The following is a 27,588-nucleotide window of genomic DNA, read 5'->3' as shown; positions in this document are numbered from 1 at the left end:
AGAAGGAAGGATTTGTGCCAGAATGCTGGCGCCTTGCTGAATTTCATTTCTTACTCCCAGGTGAATTTGGAAATACCAAGAGATTTCTACAACTAAATCTTTTTAATCAATATAACAATGATATTTGCTAATATCATTAAAAGCAAATGTTATGTCACAACATTTGACTCTTTAAAAACCAACTGTTTTGAATATTCTACAAAATAATACTTCTCTTTCATAGCAGATGAACCTAAAAGTTTGATGCAAGTAAACTTTAGTGGTATGGAAATTTCCCATCCCTTTGACTGAAATTGCAGTATTAGGGCTGCCCAAGTCTGTGAGGCTTTCTTGGAACACAGCACCACCACAACCACATATGCTTGTGCATGCACACACACACGTACACATGCACACACACACGTACACATGCACACACACACATGACTTTAGTCACCAAACTAGCCTAAAGGTTATATTTTTCATCAAAAGGGGCAGAAGCTGGTATAGTAGAAATATTCATTGAAAGAGAGAAAATGATTCAGAGACTGCCAAATGTTTGATTTATGGTTGACAAAGGATGTTAGAAATAGGAATTTTTTGTACTTGGAAAGCTCCTTAGAATTACTTAATCCAACCCACTTATTTAACAGACTAGAAAAATTAAGTGAATTTTGTTTTTCTAATTCGAAATGTTAAGTGTGAGAGTGGTCAACTCAAGAAGCTGAAATTTTCTTTCTCTGCCTAATTTAATGAGGTGAACCAAATGACCCTTGGGGGCCAACTCTAATATCAACGCTACTGGAATTTTTTATAGCTACTTCAAGTATAAGTCTGTAGAGACTTACTATTATTGTTATTATTATGCTAGTAACTAGTATTTATTAAGCACTTAACCATGTGCAACATTCTGGGCTAAATGCTTTTCATATACTGCCTCATTGAACCTTCCAAATAATCCTTTGCAGTAGGTGCAGTTTTTATCCTAATTTTACGGATGAAGAAATTTGTACTCAGAGAGGTTAATAATTGGCCAAAAGTACAACCAGCTAGTTGTTGTCACAGGTGCAACTAGCTGGGGCCTGTGTCACAGGTGGTAAAGTAATTTACCAAGACAGTTGTAGGTAAAGGAAGGCAGATTTATTAGACAAAGTATGAAAATACATTGCAAGGTTGCAACTGACAGTACAGCAGAGAAGGGGCTGTGTAGAGGCAGGGTACAACTGGAGTGAAGTTTTATAGGGTTGTGCTGGAGGGAGCTGCTGTGCTGAAGGAGGTCATTGTGCCCACAGTACAAGGTCATTGTGCCAGGAAGAAGTCATTGCTTGTGATTTCCCATTTCTCAGAACAATTGTTCATTGTTCTTCCCCACCTGGGGCTCTCTCCCACTGGGGACCCCTTCCTCATTGTTGAACTAAGGTTTGATAACAGCCTGGCTTTGAAATTCCTTATCACTGTTCTGTTCCACCTCATATTACTTTTCTGAAGGGAAATTTTTCTGTAGTTTACTCTCTTTTACTATATGAAAATCAGAAAGTAGTAGAAAGGTAACATTGTATTTTGTTAGCTTTAAAAAAAATCCGTTCACCATGTATTGTTCCTTTATGCCCTTATTTATGGCATCTCCTGATCATATGGAACATATTTGAGAAAGCCAAAACTCCTACAAGCATGCTCAATATCCTATACAAACTCAGTCCCCAAGGAAGGTACCCAAGAGTACATTGCTCTGTAAACTCTAAGACTGTATTTCTAACTTGTAGAAGGCAGAATTGTAACCAAAGATGGTCTTTCACGAAGCCATCTGTGTTTATCAGTATTCTGCCTAGAGAAGTTCTGGGTCAGGTCTTATTTCAGGTCAGCTCGTCTTTGCTCTGGAGTGAAATGGAATGAATGAGAATGTCTTCCCAGAAGCCATGTGCAGGGTCACTTCAGATGCTGGAGAATTTCCAGTAAGGAAGAGAATTAAAGGTCAGGATGAAATTCTTACAGGCCAACTTGGAACAAACCACATCTTTTATTTTTTAATGTACTTGGACATTTACGATTGATCTTTGACCTGTTGGTGCAACTAGATATGCTACCTGGTTTCCTTTTCTGAATAGGAGTTCCTTATTTTTATACTTGAATTGTGTGGCCAGTGTAACTTTTCCAGGAAATATATAAAGTACAATTATTTGGCTACTTTTTTATTTTAGATTTTGTGATTTATTCAATAAATTAGAGACCAGAAACATCAACTCCTGGAAACTTTGAAATACATTTTTAATGTGAAAATACAGTGTATTAGTTTCCAAGAGCTGCCCTAACAAAATACCACACACTGGGTAGCTTAAAACAACCGAAATTTATTCTCCCACACCTCTGGAGACTGGAAGTCCAAAATTAAAGTGTCTACGGTTGGTTTCTTCCAAAGACTTTGGAGGAGAATCTGCCTCAGAACTCTCTCCTACCTTCTGGTGATGGCTGGCAGTCCTTGGCTTGTAGACCTATCACTCCAGTCTCTGCCTTTACCTTCACATGGCATTCTGTCTGTGTCTCTGTGTTGTAGGAAAATCGGGGTTCTTGTCACATGACCAAGGTAATTTAGGCACGCAGACACTTTGAAGGGTGAGGGGTTACAGAATTTATTCGGCAAAAAGGAAAAAGACTGTCAGCAAAGTGAGACGGGTTCCTGTTAACAGGCCCCCATCTCACAGGCTCAATCCCAGGTTACCACCCAGGAAAAGGAGAGGCCAGGCTGCTGCCCACTGCAAACAGCACGAACTTCCATAGCTCCATCCCATTCTCCCAGTGCGCAGGCTGGTTAGAGGGTCTCTGGGGACCCCATTATACTTGGCTGTCTCATTTGTGTCTCCACATGGTCATCTTCTTATAAGAACACCGGTCATATTGCAATAGGGAACAACCTTACTCTGGTATGATTTTAACATAACTTAAGTAATTACATCTGCAGCAACCTTATTTCCAAATAAATTCACGTGCTGAAGTATTGGAGATTGGAACTTGAACGTATCTTTGTGTGTGTGTGTTTTGGGGGGTGGCGCACAATTCAACCCATAACACGTACCATACATTACATAGTATATAAAATATATACGTACAGTTTTTTTTAATTATTGTAAAGCCGTCACCATCTAATTACATCCTTGGTCAAGAAATTAGACACTCTTAGCCCCAGAAAATCCTTCCATTTTCCAATTTTTGAAATTTGAATAAATGGAATCATAAACACAAATTCTTTTGACTTGCTTCTTTCACTCAACATTGTATTGGTGAAAATAATCTGTCTTGTGCAGCTTAGTTCTCATTTGTTCATTTTATTATGTCTGTCTTTTAGCACGAGTAATCCACAATTTATCCATTCAACTGGGGATGGGCATTGCCCGTGTCAGGCTATCCCAAGCACTGATGCCATGGGCATTCTTGCACATTCTTGTACGCTGGTGCTCACATGCAGGGGTTTCTCTGGGCTCTACATCTATGAGTGGAATTGCTGGGTCACTGGTATGCATACCTTCAACTTCATTAAGTACTATCAAATAGCAGTCATACCAGCTTACACTCCGATAAGCCATGGGTGAGGGTTTCTCATTGTACTACATCCTTATCAGCACTGGTATTTTCTGTCTATTTAATTTTAGCCAATTTGTTGGTTGCAGAGTGATATCTCATTGCATTTGAATGGTTTCCCTAATTACCAATGAAGTTAGACACGTTGATATTTTTACTGACCAACAGTGCTTTTATATTACTCTTATAAGAATTTCCATGTTATTATATAGTCATTTTAAACATAATTTAAAATAACTACATACTCCTTAGGGTAAGTTTACCCTACTGTGCTGATTTTTTCCAAAATTTTGATCTTAAAATTAATGCTACAATTAATAATTTTATATGTAAATTTTAGGATTATTTCCTTGGAATAAATTCCCCCAAAATATAATTATTAAGCTGAAACATTTGAACTATGTTAAGAGTCTTTATTAATAACTACCAAAAGTTATATTTTTATCTCTCTCTGTGATGCATAAGACTACTTACTTCACTAACCAGTATATTACACATTTAAAGAGAAATTCTTGCAAAAGAAAGTCTTATTTTTTAAAATCCAAATTCATTTGATTATTAGAGTTTAGACACTTTCTCTGTAATTATTAACTAATGGTATTTCTTTTTTAGTTAATTGTCCAAATTTAGTTCATTGACTCTTTATTAGGTGAAATCATTCTGCTTTGTTTGCACTTTTATGAGCTCTTCATCAAGATATAAGCTTATGCTATCATAATTGCTATAAACATTGTAACCAGTTTGATGTTTCCTAAACACAGTGATGTTAACTTTCGATTGTCAAGTTTTCCCTTGCCTTTTCCTTTGTACCAGAATGTCCTACTCCTTTCAGAAGTTGCATAACAATCTCGATTACTTATAATCTGGTTTTTATAAATGTTAAAAAAATGTTTAAAATTTGACTCGTCTGGCTTTTATTTTGGTGTACACATCCATTTAGGAAGAACTGACATTCTTACAGTGTGGAGTCCTTCCATGCAGACATACAATCTGTTTCTCTAAAAAGTTTTCTTTACATTTCTATAAACTATACTCTATAAAATTTGTAGCAGTTTTCGTTCTAAGTGGGCAGAGTACATTGTTTCTGGGGTAAAGTGACTTTTAATGGGAGAAGTTCCTTCTTGAACCTTTTAATTTATGCAAGAGGGTCTCCAGAACTAGTCTAGAATTATAGTAAATGAGACAGATAAAAAATTAAATTTTCTCTGCATGATGAAGGAATTTTCAGATTTCATCTGTGGGCAAAGGAAACACTGGTTTGTGTGCACTGAGAATGGGATGAACAGGACAGATAGGATAAGAATTTCAGCAGAGAAGATGGAGACCCCTTCCTGTCCTGATGGTCTTGATTTCTTGAAGAGCCTTTGTGTGGAAAGAGACTGGTACTAAATGGGAGGACCAACTCACATAAGTGCTTTCCAACCCTTCCAGACACTTCCTATGCTGCAGTGTAAGCTATAGAGAGTATCATCTACACATAATCTTTTAAAAATAAATATAACTCCCTGGCTAACATGTAGAGGCAAATTTATGACTGTTACAGATAATATAAATAAACTACAGTGATGTAGTGTGAAATTCAATATGTTAATATTTAGGAAAGATTATCCTAAATGATATAATGAAATATGATTTGCTTGAACCCATGTGTAGAATCTGAAGAGCTACATATTCGAACTGATAGAGGTGTTTTATATTTGTAATTCAAATACCACGAGCATCATTGTCATCATGAACGGTATTCCAAAATAAAAAAAATTATTGGTAAAGTTCTAATAAACCAAAGTTCAGCCTCACCTTGATTTATACCACAGCTGCATTTAAATGCAGCTATAGTTATTTAAAATGCTATAGTTATTTAAAAAGTCAAAATTATTTTGTGTTTATATATAAAAGAACTCTGTTGTTACTGCATCTAAATATCTATTATTACATCAGCGCCAAATCTAAGACTTTAATGAATTATGAAATAGTCAAACATAGAGAAAATTCCAGAAAATATTGACACCTGTATACCATACCCATATTTGACTGAATTTAATTATTGCCATATTTGCTTTAGTTTTCTTCTGTCCTATGAGTTTTACAGAAAACTCTAGCCCTTTTCTTTCTTCTTCCTCCCGTGTTTTTTTCCACCACAGAGATAACTACTATTCTAAAATTGATGCTTGTCATTGCTTGGTAAATTTTTGTTCTTTTTACTATTTATATGTGTATCCATTTAAAAATATACTATTATTTTGTGTTTTAAAAGCCATATACATTGTATCTCACTTTTGCAACCTATTTTTATCCATCACAACATGTCTTTGAATAGAGAACTTTTTTTTTTAATTTCAACTGCTGAACAGAATTATCTTGTATAAATCACAGTTTAGCTATTCCTTTACGAAGGATGGTAAAGTTGTTTTAGCTTTTTCCCAATAGTAAATATCTTTCAAATTGTGAAGTAGTTACTTGAGAGGAAGAAATAGAATTACTGGGAAGTAATGTATGAACATTTTCAACCATATTAAATTATATTCATCAGTGTATATATCAATGTATATGTCCATCAGTAGAGTTTAAAGGTTCAAAACCATTTCCAACATTTGATACTCTCAAACTTCTTAGTGTTTGCCAATTAAATGGTATTTTGATTTAATTTGCCTTCTCCTGATTACCAGTAAAGTGTATTCTCATATGTTTACAGGCCACAGAATCTCACTTGTAAGAATTTTCTCTTCATAGCTTCTGCCCATTTTTCACTGGATTGTGCTTTTCTTATTTATTTTTCATAATAAAGGTCATATTCGAAAAGGAAACATTTCTTTATGTATTGAAAACATAATCAGAATATATAAAGATCTACTATGAAGGAAATGATAAAATTTTTATTGAAGGCAAAAGACTCAATAAATGGAAAGTTTTACTATGTTCATAAATAGAAAGACTCATTATTGTAAAGATGGCAATTATTTCAGAATTAATCTATAAATTCAATGCAATTCAAACATTTTTCCCCACAAAATTTGCAAAGAGCAAAAATAACAAATCAATTTTGGAAAAGTGAAGTAAAAAGAATGAGAAAGAAAAATTTTTAAAAATTGAAAAAGAATAAGATGGAAAGAAAAGACAGTGAATAAGGGGTACTTACCCCACCAAATATCAAAGCAAACTAATTAAAATAATGTGGTGTTGATGCATAAACAGAAAACTGGACCAATGAAATAGAATGTAAAGCCTAGAAACAGACCTACCTACAGAAAGCATCTGTAATGACAGGTGTGGCCATGGATAAATAATGGACTATTAATAAAGGTATTGGAACCAAAGACTAGCAATGTTGTGAAAGCACAGATTTCATCTCTAGTGTGTGTAGATGGGAATGGGGGGTGGGGAGTGGGAGTGTGTGTTTAATTTCAGATAAATTAAAAGCAAATGAAAAGCTAAATAATAAGCTTCTAAGATAAAGGTGTAGAAGTAGGGATTGGAAAAGAACGGGCAATACTCTGTATTCAGTCACTATGGTTCCAGAATACCCTTTCAACTTATTTACTTTTGATGGGCACGTTTTTAGCCAAGCCTTCTATTAGATCTGAAACAACAGAGCATTGTTTTTTATTTCTTCCACCAGTTGAGCTTGTTTGTGTACTTTCCAATAAACCTGAGTTTGTAGACAGGATGTTAATTGTTTTCACTTTGTTCAGTCTCTTAGTTGGCTGGAAGAGTTGGAGAGATCAGCTGAACAGCTGTTAATGGTATACTTTGTTTCTGCTCCCTTTGTCCGTAACTTCCTTAAAGATTCTGCAATGCAGTACCCACCACCGTGTCAGAGACACATGTGCCCCTGTTGGGGGGACACTTTCAAAATTCAGAATTCAAATTATTCCTTGACTCAGGGATATAGCATATCATTGAATATAATGCCCCAGCACTGAAATTTAATAGTTTATTAAAGGTTTTTCTGGGCTTAGATGTTTTCATTAATTTTACCAAACTGAACCTACCCATTTCATCTCCAAACCAAGGCATGTTTTTTGATGAAGATTTTTTTTCTTCTACTGTTTTGAAACATTGCCCATATTCAAAAAGAAAACATCTCTTTATGTATTGAAAACTATAAAATCATTTTTGCTTAAAATATTCACGACCCACCAATTATCAAGTAAGTTAAAGTCAATGAAAAAAAATCCCCTCTTAAAATTTTTAACTCCAGTCCTCAAATGCATGACTTAAAACATAATAAATCACTAATGGCTGCCTTTTTAACATCACCTTAAAAAATTACACTTTTCTTAGAAAAGGTATTAAGACAGGTCAGAAAGACCATGGAGAAAATATTATCATGGTTTGTTAGTAAGGATTTGAGAAGGAATTTTGTTCCATTTACTATAACTTCAGGTAGAAGTTCAGAATCCTCATTAGTTGTTTATTTTATCTGAGATGTTTGATCCTTGTTGGTTTACACTTGCTCTCATCACCTTGACCTGCACCTGCCTCAGTACAAAACCCTTCTGGGCTGGTATAGGCTTCTGTGCAGATAAAGAACAGCACATTTGTCATGCATTCTTTTATGAAAATATTAATTGTGTCTGCTATTTTTTGAGCACTCACCAAGAGTTTAACATATATTGTCTCGCTTACTTTTCACAGCACGAATTATTTGGAAACATCTATTATTCAAAGGTTAGATCCCTTTTATTCTTTTCAGGACTTTTCATTTTCTGCGTGTTCTGGAATTATTTCTCAAGTCTGCTTCTTTGTCAAGGATGCAATTTTGTACAGTGTCGAGTATGTTATGAACTGCCACCAAAGCATAATTTCAGTTGGCTGCTTTTTTCTAGTTTCAATTTTGCCCTTTCAGTCTACATTCTATGGCAAATATATTCTCTTGTGTCTTCGATAGTCTTGTCTCAAATGAAATCTTAAATGAAATACCATTTCCTTTAAGTTCTCATTTATCTAATACTCACATTCTCTAGAGTCTGGGGTTCAGAACTACCTTCTTCCAGAGCAACAAGAACCATTAATTCCTCACCTGTGCACCTCATTCTTTAAGATTTATGTAGTCCAGTGAAATTACTCTTTATTTCTTCTTGTCTATAATCTTACTAACTCCCAGTGACTCTCCCATTTTCCCTGAAGGCACAGGTATCTGGCTCAAGTCTTCCTTTTATCTCTGTCCTGATGTCACCCTGCGAAACCTTTGTGGATGGCCCATCCAACACACTTGCACTCACAATTCTAAACCTTCTGGGGCAAATTGTATGGCAATGATAAAAAAATCTCATTGGTCATTCCTGCAGTGAATGACCTGTTAAAGATTTGTTCATCATCTTGTTGGACTCAGTCTGAGTTAGTGGTTCCAGTTGCCCAGTTTCATCTCCATCTTACCCTTATCTAGGTATCTAGGTCATTCAACTCTTTCTTGAGTGCCAATATAGTCTAATTTTTTTCCTTAGGTTAGGATTTAATCAGAATAAACAATTATGCTGCTGTAAAGACACTCATATTTCAGTGGCTTAGAGCAACAGAAGGTTATTTCTCACTGTCACATAGTGCACTGCAGTTCCAAGGGGCAACTCAGAATCAAGGCCCTCCGTTTGATTTCTCAGGACTCCAAGCTGCCTCGGCCTTATGGCTTCGCCATCTCTCTCTGAGGCTTGCCCCACTATTACAATACCATGGGGAGAAGAAGACTTTAAAAATCCCTCATGGACTTTTCATTGTCTAAGCCTGGAAGCCACTCTCATTTCTTTTGTTCATATGTCATTAGCTAGAAGAGACATATGCCTGCTGAACTTCAAGTGGACTAGAAAGTGTGGTCTTCCATGAGCCTGGAGTGGAAGAGAACTAGATATTGGTGAAAACTAGTTATTTCTACCATTGCTGAATTGAGTTTCTGTGGGTTTTGGTAAAACAAACAGAAAATGCTGACTAATTCAGCATCTTTACCTTCTCTATCCTTTTGGGGGAAGTAGGGTCTCTCTTCCAATTTAAGACCAACACCTTCCTCTTTGCAATTGATCATACACCCAGCAGTAGAACGTTGCTCCACAAGTAATTTATCTCTATTATTTACCCAACATCTCCATTCCCATGGACTCTTTGCCCTCATATGCTCAGCATACTTAAGCTTTTGCAACTCTTTTCTCCCTTTTAGCTAACCTCCAATTTCTTTCTATTGCTTTTTGTTTGAACTCCTTGAAACGGTGGCCTCTGTTTTCTGCATCCACTGTCTCACCACCCATACACTCCTGAGTCCATCAAACCTTGCTTCCGTCCCCACACTCCACTGGAAATGCTCAGATGAAGATCACTAGTGGCCTGTAATTGATTATCTACATTTTTCAACCTTCCAGTTAATGGTATTGATGACTCATTTCTTGAAATTCTTTGGGTTTGTTTTTGTTTTTGTTTTTCAGTTTCCTTGGGTGTGCTTTCTTCTCCCTCTCTAAAAACAAAGTCTGTGATGATTTTTCTGTGATTTCCTTTCTTCCCACTCCCTAAATTTTTGCTTCACTTTGGGCGTCATCATTTGCTCCTTGCACTTCCTATTATACATAACTTCCTTGAGCAATCAAAACTACTATTTTCTCTTTAACTGTGAACAGACAGGTCCCCAAATTCTATCATCATATATATATATAATAAAAGACTCGTGTCTAGCGTACATAAAGAACTATTAAAACTAGACCTGGCATGGTGGCTCACATCTGTAGTCCCAGCATTTGGGGAGTCTGAGGCAGGAGGATTGCCTGAGCCCAGGAATTTGAGGTTACAGTGAGCTACGATGGCTCCACTGCACCTCAGCCTGGGCAACAGAATGAGAACCTGTCTCCAACAATAACAACAACAAAAATAGAACTATTACAACTCAATAGAAAAAGCCAAATAACTCAATTTAAAAATGGATAAAGCATGTAAACAGACATTTCTACAAGAATAAACCACGCAAATGATCATTAACACAGGGATAGGAAACACTTTCATTCTGGACATGGAAAGCTTGAGAGGATAACTAAACATCCAGTGGAGACAGATTATATATAGTTGGATAGATGAGTCTGGAGTTCAGAGCAGAGGCTCAAGCTAGAGATACCAAGCCGAAAGTGAACACCATTTGATGACATTTGAAGTCACAGAAGCAGATGGGATCACACAGGTTTGAGTTCAGATGGAGAAAAGGGCCTCTTAGGCTGAGCCCTAGGACATGCAAATATTTAAACACAGAAAAGAGTAACAGATCCAGCAAATACGACTGAACAAAGACCAGTGAAGGAATAGGAAAACAGCTTGGCTTTATAAATGCTTATTAAACCAAACTTTTTGACACTTGGTCTGCTCCCATAACAAGTTTCTTCTTCTTTAACAGCTACTTGTATTTTTTAAGCTATATTGAAAACAGGAAGCAAATATCACAAACTATTTCCCCTGTCTCCTGAAGCAAATCTTTTTCATATCAAAGCTTATCTGCCAACTCCACAGAATATTGCTTCTCATCCTTTGGGAGACACATTTTTTTCATTGAACCCATGTTTATTTATCATTTTGTTTATTTTTAATTTACTCAACCTTAAAGAAAAGATATCTTTCTAGACATGCTATTGGAGAATAACCAAGATGCAGACACTGAGCTCAGTCACCCTGTATTTATTTTATTTTTTATCTTTTTAATTCCAAAAAACCATTGATTAAAATTTAGCAAAGTAACCATTGATAAGACTGAATAACTCAGACTTTGGAATATGTACCATTACTGTATTATTTTGCACTAATCTGTTGGGCTCATGAAATCAGACCATATATGATGGTCAGAAAGGTGTTTTCATTGAAGGAAATTAATGCTGCTATTATCATTCAACTGAAAAAGAGGTTAACCCTGAGGAAGATTGATTTTTTTTAGAGGGTACAAGTTTGGATAAAGTGATAAGGACTTCTTCCTCCACTCAGGGACAAAATTCCGTCTGTTCTGGACTCAAAGGCAAGAGGAGGCCTGGACCAGCCCTAGGGGTAGAGGTGAATGGCCCTGGCTCATGGAGGCAGGACTGGAGTGAAACAGGGAGATGACATGGCATGGAGAGTGGTACCAATGGGGCATTGGGTTATCAGAAGCCAATTGTATGAGAAGGAATTTGTCAAGCAACAGTGAGCCTACTTTTTTGAGTGGCAGCAACAGCAGCAAAAGCAAGGGTGATGATGCCCATCTCTGGAGCAGCCAGCATCTTTGATAATAAGTAAGGAGTCCTTTAGTCCAGGGGGAACACCAGGGTTTATTCTACAACCAGTGCCTTACAGAAAGAGCAACTGCAGCTGAACACAGTGGCTCATGCCTGTAGTCCCAGCACTTTGGGAGGCCAAGGTTCGGGGGGATCACAAGGTCAAGAGATTGAGACCATCCTGGCCAACATGGGGAAACCCCGTCTCTATGCAAAACACAAAAATTAGTTGGGCTTGGTGGCACATGCCTATAATCCCAGCTACTCAGGAGGCGGAGGCAGGAGAATCACTTGAACACAGGATGCAGAGGTTGCAGTGAGCAGAGATCGCACCACTGCACTCCAACCTGGCAACAGAATGAGACTGTGTCTGAAAAGAAAAAAAAAAGAGAAGAGAAGAGAAAAAGAAAGAAAGAAAGAAAGAAAGAAAAGAAAGAAAGAAAGAAAAAGAAAGAAAGAAAGAAAGAAAGAAGAAAGAAAGAAAGAAAGAAAGAGAAAAACAATTGCTTGGACAGAGGTTGTCTCTGCTGGGAATTCATATGAGGAAGGAGTACCTTGAAGAAACAAGATTCCCTGCTAACAAGTATGTGGAGGACCACAGTTGTTAAACACAGGGGTACCTAGGTGTGATACTGTCTATGTCAGCAGCTAGGAAACTAGAGCTATGGCTACATAAAGATTTAGAACAGCCCCTTAGGTGAACTGAAGAGGGAAGTTTTTTCTCCAGCTCCATTTGTGCCTTTATCTCAGTCCATCATCTCCTTCGGTCTCATAGAGGCCAAGTCCCCTTCACACTTTGGATGGAATTAAGCAAAAGCCTTCACAATTTTTGTCTGTTTCTTGCAGAAAGGCCATTTCAGAATTATCTTCCTCTGCGTAGTTAGGGTGAGGCTCCCTCTATGCTGGGCCAGAATATTTTCATGGACTCCAGGTTGCGCTTCTTTGTACCATCTTCTTCACTGAGAAAGGGTAAGACAGGTAGTGACTAATCATCTGAGAGTATCTTTTCAAATACATGACAAGTTGTATGCCTGTCAGAATGATGAATTTAAAGGGAAGGAGAATTTGTGTACCCTGAAGCGAGACACTGAACATGTCAGTCAGCCTCTTCCTCTAACTCTTGGAGGGGTTGTCTGTCCATTTTGTTTAAGAGGGACATCTAAATTCATTCCCTTTTATGATGTAATTAATAGAAATTTCACCATTCTTTGGTTTATAGTTTGTTCATATATTTAGTTTACATAGCTATTGCTAAAGGGCTTTGGTAAGTTTTTCTGTATTTTTATAGATGATTTAATAGTAGGCAGGGAACGGTGTATTAGAGGTGTATATGGTCTGTGCTTATCTAGAAGGATTGTATGCAGCAAAGTTACAGTGTCGGTGAGACAGAAATTCAAGTAATCAACAAGGAAGCCCAGACTGAGTAGAGAAAAAAATGATGTTAAGAGAGGATGAGAGACCTGTATACAAAAAGGGGCAAGGAACTGGAGTTATGAAGATATTAAAGAATTGGTGCAGTGTAACTGAGACAGAATGATGGAAAGATAAGAAGAGAAAATACTGGAGGGCCATAAAGGGTCAAGGATGAGATCATGTGAGTGCATAGCTGACCTGGAGTGAAATGAAGATCATTAGAATTGTGGAGGTCCAGGAGTTGTGAGGGTGATTTTGGACTGGTAATTTATGCCAGCATCAAAATCCTTCGTGGATGATGGCAGAATTAGATAAATGGGCCAGAAGTGAGAGACAGATGACCAAGTCCTCAAAAGGAAATCACTTACATTATAGCAGATAGTAATGCCTAGGATGCCTAGGATGGGTAGGTGAGAGTCCTAGCTTCTTATTGCTGCTGTCACAAGTTACCACAAACTGGGCAGCTAAAAACAATACAAATTGATTATTTACAGTTATGCAGGTCAGAAGTCTGATACAAGTCTCAGTGGATGTAATGGTTAATTTTATGTATCAGCTTGGCTGGGCCATGCTGCTTAGCTATTTGGTCAAACAATATTCTGGATGTTTCTGCGATGTTTTTCGGGATGAGATTCAGGTGTAAATCAGCAAACTTTGAGTTAAAAACAGATTGTTCTCCTTAATGTGGGTGGGCTTCATCCATTCCGTTGAGAGTCTTAATAGAATGAAGACTGACCTCCCACAAGCAAGGAAGAGCTCTGGCAACAGACTGTTTCTATTCCCTAGGTCTCCAGCCTACTGGCCTTCCCTCCAGATTTCAGACTTGCACCTCCACATTGCATGAGCCAATTCCTTAAAATAAATCATTCCTTCTCTCTGAACACACACACACACACACAAACACACACACACAGACACACACACACACATTCTATTGGCTCAATTTCTAACAAAGACCCTGACAGTGGGCTAAGATTGAAGTCAACCAGAATATATAGAAGAGTCCATTTCCTTACCTTTTCCAGCTTGTAGAGGCTTCCCACATTTCGTGACCATGGCCTCCTTCCTCCATCTTCAAAGCTAACAATGGTGGGTAGAATCTCTTATACATCCTATCTCTCTGACCTTCCTTCTATAGCCACATTTCCTCTAACTATAGCCAAAAAAGGTCCTCTGATTTTAAAGAGACAGGACCAACATGGATAATCCAAGATAATCTTCTCATCTCAAAGTTCTTAATTTAATCACATCTGCAAAGTGCTTTTTTTTGCCATATCAAGTAACATGTAATCACAGGCCCCAGGGATGAGGACTTAGACATCTTTGGAGGGTCATTTTTCTGCCTAACACAGTGATAGAATCTGCCCTCAGAAGAGAAGCTGGAAAGAAGACTGATGTACACAGGGCTAAATGGAGTTCTTGCTGCACCAAATGTGAGTTCCCCTTCTAGCTATAGGCCCTAATTTCATTCTTCTAAGCCAGCATTGCCCAAAGTCTGCTCTGTGGCATATTAGTATTGCAAGATGGATTAAAAATAAAAGCTCTGTGGTTAAAAAATGTGTAGATTTTATGTGCCTTTGTATCTTTACAATTCACATTAGCATATGAAAGATTCTGAGAAGTTTATGATGAGGAAGTCTGTCCAGTTTAACATGGGTTTTCCAGGACTTATTTTTCCAAGGAATTCTCTTTTTGAAACACCTATTAACAGCTCCAGCATCATTGCTTAATACAGTGGACTTTGGGAAATGCATTTCTAGACAACACAAAGATACTTTCACAGGTCCAGGAATGGGGGAAAAGAGCCTTACATAATCCATAAAGCCTTGCTGGAGTTCCCTAGAATCAACTTGAATTATCCACAGCCCCATTTAGTAGGTGAGGGCTAAGATTCAAAGAAGTTAAATTTTGCCCTCATGAATGGAATAGTCAAGGTCTGAACCCAGTCCGTCTTACTCCAGAACCTTCACTTTTAAGCACTGTACTTGAGTTCCTCTTTTCATATCAAGCCATGTTCGAGCCTCCTGGCCAGCCCTTGGTTGAACACCACCCCTCGTCTAATAGGCTACAGCATGGGAGGATCAAGTGTTATAGAAGATAGCAACCTGTGCTTCCCCTTCATCAGGGGCTGGGAGCAAGGCAGTTATAGAAGAAGCTGAGGGAGCGGCAGGTTTGCTGACTGACGTATAGAGTCTACAGTGGAGATGAGATTCACAGAATAAAGCAAAAACAGCAAAGTCCCTCAAGGCAGTCCCAAGACTAATTTACATTACCGGCAGGACTCTAAGCAGCAAAGGGAAGGCAGCACCACCTAGTGGACAAAACGACAGCTCTGTATTGAGGTCACTGCAGTCAAAACCTGGTTTCAGTATTAAGCAATGTCTCAAGTTCAGTGTTTTAATCTGCAAATTAGGATAACAGTCTTAACCTCATAGGATAGTTGTGAGGATTAGTGAAAGCATAGACAAAGTGCCAAGCATGCAAAATAAATGCTATATCTAGCTGTTGTTATTATTTTATTATTTTATTTTTTTGAGACGGAGTTTTGCTCTTGTTGCCCAAGCTGGAGTGCAATGGGGCAATCTCGGCTCACCGCAACCTCGGCCTCCCAGGTTCAAGCGATTCTCCTGCCTCAGCCTCCCAAGTAGCTGTGATTACAGGGTTATTATTAAGTCCAAGCCGATCTTTCTTCACGGCTCTTCCTCCTGCCCCCACCCAGGTTAATTCAACTATGCTTGCAAGAAGTTCACGTACTTCCTACTCTTACCACCCAGGTCTTTGGTTGGTGTGGCCCTCTTAATTTAAGAGTGTTGCTGAGGGCTGCCAGAATTCTGAGGCCGCAAGAAAACAAAGCAAAGGGGGCTGGAGTGATCTGCTTTCAGCGGACTCCCTAACTGGGCCTTCCCTGCAGCATTCACTTCTTGGTGGCTCTCGGTAGGGGCTGGCTGCCAACAAAATGTTTTGTCTTGGAAAAGAGAGGGGTCCACCGTTATTCTGTCCCCATTAGCTTTCTAATTAGTAAAAACTTCAAGCAGCTGGCATGTGCTTGATTCTTAGCATCCAATTGTGAGCTTTAATCATTTCCCCTATTTGTATGTTTTCTTGGTTAGCTTAATGGAAAAACCTTCTAAAATTGTTTATATTATCTTCCATAAGTTATTACTTACAGAGATGACATTTCTGTCTGTAAGTCTGATATCTTTTGCTAAATGGGTATTTAAAATGTTCAGAGGATAATAAGATCCAGGCTCCCCTAAGTAAGAAACAAATTAAAGTGCTGATAGAAAATAAATAAAGAAGTACAGGCCTAAGGAAATTTCATCCTTCAATTTCCGGTTTCAGATGCTTCCAGTTATAAAACAAAGATAACACATCCAGACTGAAAACTCAGAACAGAAGACACATATGGTTTTTCATTGTAGAATTTAAAGAGATTCGGTCAGAGAAGGAAACCTATAATGCTAACAGGTGGGAAAGAAGGCTGTGATTACTACTTTTCCTCTGAAGATCCGCTTGGGAATCACCTGGCTGCAGTAAGCAACCCAAACTTGAGAAAATTGACCTAAAATTGTCATATAGGTGAGACCAAAACAATTAGTGTTTGGAGAAAAATAGAAAAATGCTAACATCTAAGTTTAGTGACAGGGATATTTAACATATGCCTAGTTATTTCTATTATTTTAAACCTTGCTATATTACATTGTTGGAGGTAGAAATTAGAAATTGATCAAAGTGTTGCTTTTAATTAAAGAGTTTAATTTTAAGGAAAATGAATTAATGGATTTTCAATATATCTTATTCAATGACTTATCTACACCCTTGTTGGAGCAAATCCAGAAACCAAAATAAAGGCATGATACTTAAAAGGAAAGAATCAGTTTCTGTGTTGAGAGTGTGCTTTGCAACTCCAATTCTTCATGTTAGGAAACGACAGAATGGGGATAAACAATTGCCTTGATGGGACTCATTTCGGAAGAAACATCGACAGTTTTTCATGTCTTTTAATTAAACACACTTCTAATATACCCAGCTGCCTTCTCATTTTTTTTTAAGAAAAGCCTTTAAAAAAATCTTAGGATAGTTAATTTTTTAAGCTAATAGGATTCTGATATAGCATTTAAGCTTCTCTTTTAGATATTAAGTGTCACCTTAGCACAGTCTTTTCTCCTAATTTTTTATTAGCCAAATGTCCCGGAAGGATAAGCATTATTCAATTTCCAGCAAGACACAGTGGGATCTGCTTGAATCTGACAATTTGATCTGCTTGAATCTGACAAGCTTTGTGAACTGAGGCCTGATTCAACTTATCTGAGTCTCTGATTCCTCATTTTTTAAATAAGGAGAATAATGTGCAACCTCACATGGTTGTTGCAAGGATTAAATGAAACATTTTATTTTCAAGTACCTGACATAGCCACATCATAGATGCTTAATATATATTATTTTCCTTTCAGTTTTCCCCTTCATATGCATATATACCGGCAGCATCAATTTCCTTTATATGTAGCGCCGATGCTGTTAACTTTATTAAGCTAGATTTTTCCATTAAGCATTTATCCTTATTCATTAGCTAGGAGGACTGACGCACAAAGATATTAAATTATTTACTCAAGTTTAATGAATGAAATTGAAAACCCCTTTCCTCTGCTTAACATGAATGTGCCCTTTTCAGTATGCAGAGCTTTGTTGCATTTATTCAGAAGCTATTGCTAAGTGCTTAGTTTGGAACAGAGGATTAATGAGCCTGGAGACATGGCGTTGGTCACCATGGCAACCAAACTAGCTTTGCTGTGTTCCAAGCTCAAACAACGGACGTGGGATGCTTAACTCTGGCCTGTGGTATATAGCTGGGTGTTCTTTTTCATATATCTGACTCCCCATTGCTCCTTCCAATTACTCCCTAATTCTCGTGGAAAGATAAATAAAAAGAACACTCCTACTTCTTTAGGGCTTTGCTTTTTCAGCTATACCACCTAATCTCCTTCCCGAATATAATTATCTTCCCATCTGTTTCTTAAGATTTTGCACCTAACTCACATTACTCCTCTCCTCAAAAATTCCTGACATTATTCTGGGGGTCTTTAATACCGCATGAATGACCCACCCAATCTCCTGGTCTCCCCGTTTCTGAATCTCATTCACTTCAGTGACTTTCTCCTACTCTGACTTGATGACTCCAACCCACAGTCATACCTGGACTAAGTCATTATCTGAAATTTATCTGTCTCCAGAAATCACTGATTCACGTATCCAATTCTCTGCCCACAATCTTCTATCTTTGCATCTTGCTTGTTCAGTGTCCACTATAACCATTCTTGGACTCCATCAGATCCCTCTCTGTGTTCTCTTTGTCCATTAAATGTTCCTTTCTTCTCTCCTTCTCTATCCAGCTTAGTTCCATATTTTATCATTTTAATAACTCTTTTGCTGGAACTTTAAATTCCCTTCATCTCTTCACAGCATCTATCTGGGGCCATTATGAATTACCCTAACCCTGCATGAGCCCAATTATCTGCTGTCTCAGTGCCTGCACCCAAGCAGCTGAGTGCTGTGTGGCAAAAACCACCTGTGCCACCTGTGCAAGACTAGTACCATCATAAAGTCAAACATCAAAACTCAATTGGACCCTCCAGACTGCTCAGAAACCCAATGTTTCTCTGTTTGACTTACTTTCCCCTGCTCTATAATTCCCTATAATAATTATTCTCTATAATTATAGAAAATATATTCTCTCTAACAATTATTTCAAACCTCTTTTTTCCTCAAATCTTTTATACTTCTTCTCTTTTCACTCTCAACTCTCTTCACTTCTTACTTTACATAAAAAATGCCCTTCAAAGGAAAGCTTCCTTAACGCCTTCCCACCACACACATCAACTCTCATTCTCTCCTTCTCTGCCTCTGGCTATGATAGAACAGAGGTTCTCCTCTCCAAAGTCAATCCTTTTACCTGCTCTGGATCTCAGTTCCCAAACTCCTCAGAATCCTCACACCAAAAATTATCCCTCCTCTCTTCTTTGTCTTCAATCTCTGCCCTACTGGTGTATCTTTCCATCAGTTTTTTAAATGCTCAGGTTTCTATCATCTAAAATAAAAAAAAAATGTTCAGGCCCATTTTCCTCTTCATCTACCTTCTCATCTCCTCTTCACAAATACTCCTTAAAAGGCTTGTTCACACTTTCAGACACCCTCCTTTTTAGTTCTCAATCGCCCCCGCTCTGAATTCTGCATCCATTGCTCAACTGATTGGTATAATCTTCAGTTCCGTCCATGGCACTAAATCCAATAGCAGCTGTTTAACTCTCAACTTACTGGATCTCTCCGTAGTATTTAACACTTCTGACTTCTCCCTCCTTCCTGATATACTCTCTTCATAAGGGAAAGAAGCAACGCGTACAACTGAGCATGATTTTACTGGTAATGATCATGAAATTGCTCTGGTTCAACCGCACTCTTTTCCCTAGTGCTAGAACTTGTTGTCAACTGAACACTCAATAAATTTTTAACAATCAACACCCAATATGTACTATGCACTGGGCTCTGCCAAGCAAAACAGTCTCTGCTCTCCTGAAACTTATGGTTTAGTGAGGGAGGCAGATACTAATCAAAGAATTCAACAAATAAAATGTAAGTGCCACAAAGGAAAGCTACAATGTGCTATGAGAATACAGAACATAGCATAGGGACCTAATTGAGTTCAAAGGAATTAAGGAAGACTGATCCTCAGAAGTGAAGTCTGAACTAAGTCCTTGCACAGGAGTAGAAGTTTGCTCAGGAAAGAAGAGGAGCAGAGCATTCTAGATAGCAGGTATGCTATATTTGCATCCCCAGCCTTTTCCCCTAACTTAGCACCTGGAAAAATGGCATTTAGGTCTTGACTCTCTAGAAAAAAAGGCAGTTAGATTTTTCTTCGGAGAATCTGACCAATCTCAAGAAAAAAAATTCATAAGAGACTATGTCAGAGATTCCTCAGATGAAAGGTCCAGCCAGATACCCTACAGAAAAAAAAAAAAACAACAAAACAAAAAAAACCTCTATGTAGATAATTAGATTCCGAATAAGCTTTTAGTTACTCGGATCTTAAATATAGGCAGACAGCCAAGGAATATAAGACATCTAAGTAAAACCTCTAATATAGTTGAGAGAGACAATAAAAACAGAGAAAAACAACCTAGAAAAGATCTCCCAGAAAGTAGAGAATAAAAAAACGTAAAATAGGAGAGACAAGGCAATACAAGAAAATTAGAGAAACAGTCCAGGGAGGTTCGATATCCAAATAAGAGTAATTCAAGAAAGAGAGCATATAGAAAGCAGAAGAAAAGAACTCATGCAGGAAATAATTCAGGAACATTTTTCGGAACTGATAGACAAGCATTTTGGAATTGAATGGACTCAGTACAAAGGATGAAGATAAACCTACCAAGGCAGTTCATTGTGAAATTTTAGAACATCAAAGACCAAGAAAAAAAGAATCTAAATTCCCCAAATAGGAAGATAATAATTCACACAAAAAAATGAAGATGTAAATGGCTTTCAATTTTCCAGCTGCAGTACTGGAAACTAGAAGGCAATGGGGCAGTGCCTTCACCATGCTAAAAGAAAATGTTTATGAATCTAGAATTCTACTCTAAGTCGGGGGTAGAATCCATGCACTGGGGTGCATGTATAGTCTCATGCAACCTTTCTCAAAAATGTACCAGAAGACATATCTAACCCAAACAGGTAACACACCAAGATTTAGGAAGACTTGTGGTCCAGAAAACAGGGGAGAGGAAAAGGGTGTCCCTGGGATGGTAGGGAATGGGGATCCCAGGATGACAGTGGTTCACCAGATGCACATCAACCTGAACCTAGTTGGAGCAGGTCTGAAGACTCCAGAACGAACTTTTACAAGAAAATAACATTGATAAAATACCCACTGAGTTTAAATATTTCGGAAAAGATTAAAACTATTGTCTGACCAGGCGCCTCACACCTATAACTCCAGCACTTTGTAGGCCTAGGCAGGAGGATCACTTGAGGCCAGGAGTTGGAGACTAGCCTCATCAAAATAGCAAGACCCTGTCTCTACTAAAAATAATTTTTTAAAAATTAGCCAGGCATGGCCCATGCGCCTGTAATCTCAGCTACTTGGGATGCTGAGGTGGGAGGATTGCTTGAGCCTGGGAAGTCAAACCTGCAGTGAGCGATGGTCATGCCACTGCATTCTAGCTTGGGTGACAGAGTGAAACCCTGTCTCTAAAAATAAATAAAATAAAAAATAAAATAAAATAAAATAAAAATATTGGCAAAAGCTTTGAGGTTAAATAGCAATGAGTATGTAGAAAATTAAGCAAAAGAATGAAATAAGACAGTTTTCTACAGAGATAACAAACATTGCACAAAAAAAGAAGCTATCATAGTTGACCACGAGCCTCATGGTTATAATATAACTCCATCATAAGGGACAGGGAATGAATAAGGACTTGGGGGGAGAGACACGGATAGGGGAAAAGGAGCCAGATCCTCATTTTCCATTAGAATAAATCAATAGATTCTCATAAAGCTGCTTCTATTGCTACTTATTCTTTTCCACTTTTGTGGATAAACAAATGATATTTACTTAGTAATTTGGAGCTAAATATCAAACTAATCAGCTCAAGGAAGTAAAAGTGGTTGCCTCTGAAGAAGGAATAATCTAGTACTACATTTTTCATAATAAACCTTGAATATGGTGTCTTCTTAATGTCTTTTAAATAATTTTCATATTTCTTCCACCTCTTTTGCTAAATATGTTTTCTAGGCCCCTTAAATTTCTTGTGATATTATAAATATATCTTTTCTTACATTACAATTTCTAGCTGCTTATTTCTGGTATACAGAAATGCAATTAATTTTTGTATATTGATCTTAAATGCACTACCTCTGCTGAACTCAGTTACTAGTTGTAACCATTTAATTGTAGATTTTCTTGGATTTTCTATGTAGACAAACATCCTGTTTTAAGTAATGGCCATTTTGCTTCCTTCTTTTCAATCATCATACATTATTTATTTTTCTCTTCTCTTTGTGCCAGTTAGGACCTCCAGGACAGGGCTAAAGAGACTGTGATGAGAGCAGAAAAGTTGTTTCATTCGTGATTCTAAAGAGATGCTTCTACAATTTCACCACTAAATAGACTATCAAATTGAAAGCACTGCTTAAGGTTGTGTTTCCTGAAGTGTGGTATGATTTTTCGTGGAACATTCTTTATGGGACTGGAGTAATTGCTGACTGACTGAGTGTGAGATAGGGACTGCAAACTCATTTCAAGTTCACTCACTCAGAGCAGAATGATTGGAGGCAAGGCTTCTGGAAAAAGCAGTGACCAGAAGACACGGCCTTTTAGAGTCATTTTCTGCCATCTGAGCACAGAGGGTCTCTGAGCAGATGGAGGTCAAGGATTTAATTGCCTTTTATTTACTGTTACTGTTACCCTCAATGTATGTCAAGGGATTTTGGGTTTCAATTTTTACAGTAATATCAAGTTTCCTTTAAAATTGAATTTAATAAGTAATATCAATTTGATGAGAATATTAAATTCATATTGTACAGGTGGTACTCACAATACAGCAGATGTGGCAAAAATCCTCACGATGGTTTGCAAATGACTAACATGGTCAGATTTATGCTATTACAATGTGTAACACAGAAGCTGAAAAGATGGAACGCGGTGAGGTGTTAAGAGCAGCGTCTGTCCAGCAGGCATATCTATTTCGGATTAAAATGAAGGCCAGTGACATCTTGCCTTACCATGTTCCACTTCATTGACCAGGGAATTTCCTAACATGTGGGTGACTTGTGTCACTGTCACATAAAGTAGCAGGGAACAGTCTTTTAAAAGGCATGGTCCCGTTTACATTGCCCCCATGTTACATTCTGCTAAGGAACATTTGAATTTTTATGGCTTTCCTGCAGTAACAAATTTTCCTCCTACTGTCAGGATTTGCTTCATGCAGAGTAAAGCGGGCAGCTTTCATTTTCCTCTTACGAATGAAATAGGTAGAAATAATATGCTGCTTAGCAGCCACCTAAACCTGCCCTGACTCTCTTTATTCACAGGGAAATGCAGGATTCGAGGAGAGGACGTTTTTCACCAAGGTAAATAAGCCTTCTCAACTGATGAACACTATTTTACTAATACCAAAGGCAACAAAGGCCAGGAGATGGGGGCATTAAGTAGAAAGGCAAACAGAAAAATAGCAGACAAAATCCAGCATGGGGACAAAGCAGGCTCTGCAACACTGAAAAAATAGGGGAAAATCCTTTAAGAGAAAATTGGATGCAATTTTTTTGCCTCAATTAGCCTTTTCCACAAAGAGCACTTTTCCACAAAGAGCCCATTAAATAGCAAATGAAATTACATCGGTTTTCAGTTGCCATGGCATTGGTTCTTCCTCTAATGGACTTCCCTGGTTCTGAGCTTAATGTTAGCCTGACATATTTTCCATGTCTGTATGTTGTCTCAATTCCCTCTGTCCAGCTACAAAGTGATGTATTTGAGTTCTCCCCCAGAGTATCTATGACATAATCTAAGAGAGAGAAAATTTAGCCTTTGGCTATATCTCTAGAGACTGAGAGGGTAAAACTGATGAAGAGCAGCATTTCATTAACCATGAACCACACAGTTTTCATTTATTAGGTGGCAGTGGGTCCCCATCCATGCACTCAGGGCTTCTGGAGCCATTCCCAGATCTGTCAGTAATCTCAGTAACTCTTTATTGAGCACTTTCTATGTGCCAAGCGCTGTCCAAGAAGCTGAGGCATAAAAATGCAAAGGAAAGAAAACAAAATGCTCACAGTCTTTTAGTTTCCAGGTTAGAAGACCTACCTGCAAAACACTTACTTTCTCCTTCTATTTCTTCATCCATAAGATGGGTTGAAATTTTACCCAATGATCTGATTCACAGGTTTGTTTCTTATTTATATATCTGCCAACTGCCACACTTTAAAAAATTATTCTAGCAGCAAGGATCTAAAATAATAGATTTGCCTTTTTGAAATTGCTTAGCTACGGTTAAACATTCGTTATGATATCAAGTTTGACTCTGATATTTTAAATATTATTTTGATATGCATAGTCACATATAATTTTTAGAAAAATACATCTATACAGTCCATATTGTCCCATAAGCTGCTTTTTACAATCTTCCCATGTGAACGGACATTCTTTTAAACATCATTTTAAATATATTCATGGTATGGCGGTAACGACATGAAATTTTCTGTTAGATATGTAAGTGTTTTTCAGTTTTTCAGTAGTATAAATGACTCTCTGAGGGCAAACAGGAATCAAGAAATTTTTTGAGACTCTAAATACATTTAAAAATTAAAAGTGCCTATCTATATATTTTCAATTGTGGTACATTTTAAATGTTTTTCTTAACCAATCAAAACTTCTAAGACAAAAATATGAGGTAAAATAAGTAAAATATACTCTAACTGCATTATTCTGAAAACTCTTACAGAATTAGGAGAAAGTCTGTAATTTCTAGTGTACTGCAGGTCATGTGACCAAGCACAATTCTAAGTTACATGATCAGTGTCTTTCTTTTTCTTTCTCCCCAGTTATCTCTTTGACTTCAGGTATAACCTAGTTCAGAGATAACATCTAAAGTCTCAATTTGAGGCCCTAAGTAAATGACAGCCCTGGGTAAAAAGGTCCCCTGCCTAGAATTGGTCACTAATCCTAGAGGTGAAATTTCTAAGTTACAAGAAAGTTTTAAGCTTTTGATATGTGTTATGAATTTGCCCCCGCAGGCTGGTACCTATTTACATTCTATTAAGCGTGTGTAAGAGCACTTCCCTATGTATTTGTCACATATGTATTATCTTTTGTATGCTTATTAATGTAATAAACAACAACAAAATATCTAATTGTTATTTTAATTGACATGTTACTGATTACCAATGAAGGCTATCATTATGTCATAGATTTATTTGCTGTTTATTTGATTATTCTTTTTTTTCCCTTAAATATTCCTGTTCTTGGTCATTTTGTTCTTTTTCTTTTTTTAACCACTTTCTCTCTCTCTTTTTTTTTTTTTAGTTGTTAGCCTCATTACTTTAATTGAAAAACTTCTGTATATAATAAGCCCTTTGTCATATAGTCTCAAATACTTTCCCCAGTTTTACGATTGCCTTTTAATTTTATGGTGTTTGCCCTACTGAAGTTGAACATTTTTGCTTTCTCTAATTTATCTTTATTTTCTTTGTGAATTCGGCCTTTGATGACATGGCTTGAAAGAGTAAGTGGATCTTTAATGGACTTCTATTCTCTCTCCTTGATTGTTATAAGCCTAATTCATTAGTGTCAGCCTACAAGCATTGCCCAAGCTTCCCCCTACCTCTTTCTTCCTTCTCATCTCTAGGTAGTCTCCCTCTGTTGACAGGAACAAAAGAGATGGGGAATAACTGTACCGGCTGGGAAAGGTGACACCTCTAGGGAGTGAAAGGTTTAGCCACTGTGTCAGTTTGTGGTTGATGAAGTCACATGAAAAGGCGGCAATGTAAAAAGTTAACAAAGTTTCAGTTACATCGGATAATGAATAAGTTCTGAAGATCTAATGTACCGCAGGATGACTATAGTTAGTAACACTGCATTGTTTACTGGAAATTTGTTGAAAGTAGATCTTAAGTGTTCTTATTTATGATTAAGATGAAAAGATGGAACGCAGTGAGGTGTTAAGAGCAGCGTCTGTCCAGCAGGCATATCTATTTCGGATTAAAATGAAGGCCAGTGACATCTTGCCTTACCATGTTCCACTTCATTGACCAGGGAATTTCCTAACATGTGGGTGACTTGTGTCACTGTCACATAAAGTAGCAGGAAACAGTCTTTTAAAAGGCATGGTCCCCTTTACATTGCCCCCATGCTACATTCTGCTAAGAAACATTTGAATTTTTATGGCTTTCCTGCAGTAACAAATTTTCCTCCTACTGTCAGTATTTGCTTCATGCAGAGTAAAGCGGGCAGCTTTCATTTTCATTTCATTATTACAAAAAGTAAGACAAAAAATATTTTAATTTAAAAGTTAATGATTAAATTAATATATAATTTCTAAAATTCCTAAAACTCTTAAAAATAAAAAGCTTGCATGTTTAAACTAATTAAATTTAAAAATCAATAAAGATAAAAACTAAATCTAAACATAAATGAATGAGTAAATGTGAAGAGTGGTGATGGCCACACATAGAAAATGTGGGTAAGCTCTAAATTATGCCTAACCTTGTCCCTGTAGCTTCCTTCCTAAGGGGGAGGCTGCAAAAGCGAAGAAGAGCACAATTGCTGGAGGGAGGTCACAGGCCAGTATTATCTACAGTTGGAGATCAGAGGAAAACCTTGTGTGCCAAAGGAAGTGATTCACAGAAATAACAGTTGAAGATGCATGAGACAGGATAACTGAAAGGTTCCAGTCTTTCAGAAGTTGAGATGAGATGAAATCCAGAGAATATGGGATACATCCTCATTTTTAACAGGTGAACCAAAGAAGAAGGAGAATACGCTGGGCTGAATTTTTTCTTCTCCTTCATTTCCACAGGTTGAAAAGATCATGGCTTTTTTTTTTTGGAGACAGATCTTGCTCTGTCACACAGGCTGGTGTGCAGTGGTCCAATAATAGCTCACAGCAGCCAGCCTCAAACTCCTGAGCTCAAGCAATTCTCCTGCCTCAGCCTTCCGAGTAGCTAGGACTACAGATGCACCACCATGCCTGGTTAATTTATTTTTCCCTTAGTAAAGATGTGGTCTCATTATGTTGCCCAGTCTGATCTCAAACTCCTGGCCTCAAATGGTCCTCTTGCCTCAGCCTCCCCAAAGTTCTGGGATTACAAGCATAAGCCACGGCTCCTAGCCACATGGCATCTTTTATAAGTCCAGTAATCCTACTACATTTCTCTAGTAAGTTTCTTCTCCCATTTTTTTTCTCCCGAACTTCTCATTCGTTCTCCATTCTTATCAAAATGTCTACGCTTTCTGCTCTCCTCTCATTTTTTGGCTGGTGACTTTGACACAGTGTTGAGGGGAAAAACCATCAGAACTCCCTCATCTTAGCACCATCAAATCTATAAATATTCTGGCATTTAAAACCATCTTTTGCTTTGTCCCACTTCTTAAAAATGAGGATGCTCCCAGCTACTTGGGAGGCTGAGGCAGGAGAATGGCGTGAACCCAGGAGGCAGAGCTTGCAGTGAGCCGAGATCGCGCCACTACACTCCAGCCCAGGCGACAAAGCGAGACTCCGTCTCAAAAAAAAATAAAAAATAAAAATAAAAATAAAGGAGGATGTATCCCATAGTCTCTGGATTTAATCTCATCTCAACTTCTGAAAGACTTTCAGTTATCCTGTCTCGTACATCTTCAACTGTTTTCTTTCTATGAATCATTTCCTTTAGCACACAAGCT

At 37.6% G+C, this 27,588-nt stretch overlaps 1 protein-coding gene across 1 annotated transcript in view; it reads right to left on the bottom strand.

Moving 5' to 3' along the window:
- The window catches only part of ASB4 (ankyrin repeat and SOCS box containing 4), a 54,050-nt gene that overhangs the window by 12,684 nt on the left and 13,778 nt on the right, over positions 1-27,588 (bottom strand). The gene's annotated exons all lie outside the window — the stretch shown is intronic.

Source organism: Nomascus leucogenys, chromosome 11 (assembly GCF_006542625.1).
Source record: "Nomascus leucogenys isolate Asia chromosome 11, Asia_NLE_v1, whole genome shotgun sequence".
NCBI lineage: Eukaryota > Metazoa > Chordata > Mammalia > Primates > Hylobatidae > Nomascus > Nomascus leucogenys.
This window is presented reverse-complemented; position numbering and strand designations above follow the sequence as displayed.